Consider the following 4,826-nt stretch of genomic DNA (forward strand, 5'->3'; position numbering starts at 1 on the left):
TTTTTGTTCGGAGGGGAAACTGGGAAAGGAGATATCATATGACATATAAATAAGGAAAATATCTAATAAAAAATAAAATACCCAAAAAGCCAAAAAACTGAAAAAACAAAAAACAAACAAAAACAAAAACAAAAGAAAAGAAAAAAAGAAACACTGCATATGTGTGTTAAATTATGTGTTAATTGTCTTTTACTTTTATATTTCATCTTATTCTGTAGACACCAAGTGAATTTGTAAATGTTGTGTTAAAGAAAAATGAAATATTAGCATAAAATCTTCTTATTTAATTGTGCATAAATGGTTTATTTCCATAGATAGATGGGCACTATGTATGTTCAATGACCACAGAGACTGATGAAGTCACTGAAATGCCAGAAGGCCTGGTACAGGAGTCATTTGCATGCGGGTGCTGGGAACCATAGTTTCCTTCTGAGTAAGATCAATATGGACTATTAAGTGCTCAGACATCTCTCCTGCTCCCTAATTCTCATTTTTTGTCTTCCTGTGTTTATGTGATGTGATGTGTGTGTGTGTGTGTAGGTGCTCTTGTCAGAGGTTCTGTGTGTATGTCACAGTGTCAATCCTCACTGAAAGAGAGTTTCTTGTTGCTCCTATCTGGACTGGGTTAGGTTGTCCTTGAGCCTTCAAGGATTTCTTTGGCTCTACCGCCCAATAACTTTCTCTATTAAGTCCAGCTTTGTGTGTGAAACTCTAGTTCTCATGCCTACATGCCATATGCTTTATGCACTGAGCCATTTCTCTGTCCCTATTGCTATTACTCATTTAAATAATCATTTTCTTTCTTGTCAAAATCCCATCACAAATGTATTTATTTAACTATGAATCTCGATGCTCTTTCTTCTTCTTATAACATGTAACTTCTTTGCAAAGATTATGCCTCATGTGCCTTGCTTCTCTCTCTTGAATATTCTACCATTTACATAATTTCAGTTCAGATATTACATTTTCTTCTTCTATTTTTACTTCTTTCTTTTTTTATATCTTCTATTTATCTGTCAAATGATTACTTTTTTTTCCTAGCACTAGATTTAATTTTATTTTGACATTTCATAATAGCTTCTTTAAAGTCTGTGCTTATTAATGTTGCACCTGTCTTGTGTGAGAGCCTGTGTCTGTGTGAGGATTCTTCAGGGATTTTGTTTGATTTGTCCTGTTTCTTAACCTGTTTATATTAATTGGTTGAAATTTTTAAATGAGTGTTTAAAAATTGTTTTTCTGTTATTCACTGCTAAAGAATATATGTCCTGGTTGTTCATTAATAATTGATTGAGAAGGTTTAAAAAACAAAGATTGTTTGTTCCCCCCACCACCACCTTAATGTCTTCCTTTCCTTCTTTCCTTTGCAGACTTTATGGATGTGCTGAGCATTGCAGTGACCTATCCCTACTCCCTGTTCTGAACACTCTTTGAGCAGGAATATTTTGTGCATATGGAAGGTTGATCTTTTAGAATTTGGTAAATAATGATGTTTGTTCTTAATTTCAATGGAAAACTCAATATTTTTTCAAATAATATTTTAAATTTATTCTCTGAAAATTTCACACATGTATAAAATATGTCTTGAACGTATCCATCCCTCTCTCTTCCAGGTAGCTATCCTTCTGGCACTTTACCCATCATATATCTTCTTTACATATTGTCGGTGTTTGTTTGTTTTTAACCCACTAAGTCCTATTAATGCTGTCTATATGGTATGGTGGCACTGAGTCTAAATAAAACCTACCTCTAGCCACTGACCTGAAGGAAATATGACTGCCCTCTCCCACAAGCCATCAACGACAATTTTTTTTTTTTTGGCCAGGAACTTATCAGGGGTCCTTTTGAATCAATGTTTAATTGGCTTGCATTATTCAGGTTTTGCATAGGTGACCTCAGCTGCTATGAGTTCATGTGTGTAACAACCAGTTTTTGTCCAGAAGACGCATTTCCCAGAACTCCCCCATTCCCCTTGGTGTTTCTTCTCACCCTTTCTTTCTTTTGTTTCCTTAACTTTGGGCAGGGGAACGTGGGAAATATGAGCTAGGAAGTAATATATAGTTTCTATTTATGATTGACTCATGTTATTTCAGAACTTTGAACTCTAGTAAGACTCAAGACATTTCCCAAATATTTAATATGTATCAACTTTAATGTCTCATCTTTTCGATAGAAGTATATCTTCTTCTGGGTTCCAGGCATCACCCCTCGTACACACATGCATTCCTTCTTTTTTTGTATGGGGACTCTGTAGCTTCTCATTGTCTATCAGTTTTGTGAATTTTTTTCTAATGTTCAGAAAAACTTAAGGATATCATGAGACTTAACACATAAAATTAATAAGACTGGCTAATTTTTCTGAGCTACTCTGAGCAATTCAGATTTGGAAACATCCTCCAGGGAAATTCTGTATAAACATGGATCTGATCCAGTGACTCTTCTTTTGCACGAAATTTTGAAAAATTTGGTCTAATAATGATCATTCTGTAGTGATTTTTATGCTTTGTCCAAGAGTCATGCTTTCTATGCACACAACATTAAATCTAGTAATGATTGCATCATTTTAAATCTCTTCCCTTTTTAATGATTGTAACGAGTTTTATGCAGACTTACTAGCACAAACAAAAGTTTAAAGATCCAATGCACAAGGTTATATATATATATATATATATATATATATATATATATATATATGTGTGTGTATATGTGCGTAATATATATATATTATGTGTATGTATATGTATATTTATGAACAATATTTCCAAAAAAAGTATTGAGCTCTTAAAAGAACCACTTAAGTGCAATTTTGTATACTTATACCTGATTTCAGTATAACTACTTCCCTTATGTCTATAAACTGCTGGGCAGAACGATTTAGCTATAATTAAGTACATTTCTTTCTAAGTTTTTATTTATAAAGAAACATAAAATGCTTTTCACCTAAATTTATTTCAATGTGACAATCAGTTACAACATGATTTGACTGGCAGCCCATAAAATGTGAAGGAAATACTGTTTTTTATTACACCGACCAACCAAAAGAAAATCAGGAGAGGAAAATGTAGGCAGTATTAAACATGAACAATGAAAAGCAAACAGCTTCATATACTTTGTGGAATAAGAATTTTTAATATTACTATTATTACTATTATTTTAAAATTAGAATTTTCTTTCATAAAATACATTCTAAATACAGTTTCTCCTCCCTCTAGTCCTTCTAACTACCTTTCTTCTCCTCTCTTGGCATAGATCTACCATCTTTCCATTTTCCTTCAAAGTGAAGCAGGCTTTGCAGGGAAGATAGCCATAACGGACAAAACATGACACAATTAGACAAACCAGGAGCCCTCATATCAAGGCTGGACAAGGCAACAAAATGAGAAGAAAAGAGCGGGGCGGTGGTGGTGCACACCTTTAATCCCAACACTTGGGAGGCAAAGGCAGGCAAATTACTGAATTTGAGGCCAGCTTGGTCTACAGAGTGAGTTCCAGGACAGCCATGGCTACACAGAGAAAACCTGTCTTGAAAAAAAAAAATAAGAGGAAAAGATTCCCAAGGGCAGGCAAAAGAGTGAGAGGCTCATCTTCTTCCACTGTTAGGAACTCCACCAAAACATTATGCTAACACACACACACACACACACACACACACACACACACACACAGAGGACTTCATACAGACCCATGCAAACCCCACCTCAGTCTCTGTGAGTGCATATGATTTGAGTTCTGCTTAGTTGATTCAGTGAGTCAAGTTCTCCTGATGTCCTCCATCTCCTACATTCTTTCTGCCCCCCTTTCCTTTGGTAAACTTGTAAAATCTTAGTGTGGATTAATTTGTTTGTCTAACATAAGGACTTGTCTACTAAGCCATATTCTTGTGTTTTGTTTGTTTCTTTAGTTGTTGTTTGGTTGTTGTTATAAATGACAAATTAATAATTGCTGAGGCTGGTCTCAAATGTGTGATCCTCATTGCCCAGCCTTTCCAGTAGGACATGTGTATCATGGCATAACTGCAAATAAATTTTGAGTTTTGCCTTTTAATGTTTATTTTTCCTACAAGTAACTTTTGTTTCTGAATATCTCCATTTTTTCACATCAATATTTCCTAGTCTAGACACCCAAGAGTCAATGATGTCTTCCTTGCTTACTTACCACTTGAGTAGGTTCTAAACTGAAATTGCATTCCCAGGACCACGTAGGTAAGAAGATCCTTTGCATGATGATCTGAAAATGGTTGCTCTAAGTTCCCAAATGGATGAGGTCAAAGATATGCTTTTTTTGTTTTATGACAGGAAGTCATGGAATTATAAATGCTCAGCATTGCAGTTTGTTGCTCAAGGTGATCCTGAATGAGTGTGTCTGTATTATATATATCTACATACGTATCTATATGTAGATACATCCTATTGACAAGACTGCTGTTACAACGGTACTTACCCCCAGTCAAGGCTGTGAGTGTAAGAACCTCACAGCAAACAAATTTTATCCTACATTGCCATGACCTTCACTCATTATCCAAAGTTCTGAAGATGTCTCAAGTTGTAGGTGCAAACTACAACTGTTCCATTTTTCTTTTCTCCAGTGATTCATCCTCTGCCAAAAATCTCAGGTAGGATTTAAAAGACAAAATTTCAGTACTTCAGAGGAAATACACACCTCTTTCCCTAAGTAACTTTTATTGTACATCTGGAGCTATGGTTATTGATTCTTTACAGCCCCAGCACACATTTATTTCTGAACTGTACCCTTCCACATTCCTTTCCTAACAGGGAGGTAAAGACGTCTGTTCTTTTCTAGTGATATTAACCTTTTTTTTTTTTTTTTTT

This window comes from Mastomys coucha, unplaced genomic scaffold (assembly GCF_008632895.1).
Source record: "Mastomys coucha isolate ucsf_1 unplaced genomic scaffold, UCSF_Mcou_1 pScaffold22, whole genome shotgun sequence".
Lineage (NCBI taxonomy): Eukaryota > Metazoa > Chordata > Mammalia > Rodentia > Muridae > Mastomys > Mastomys coucha.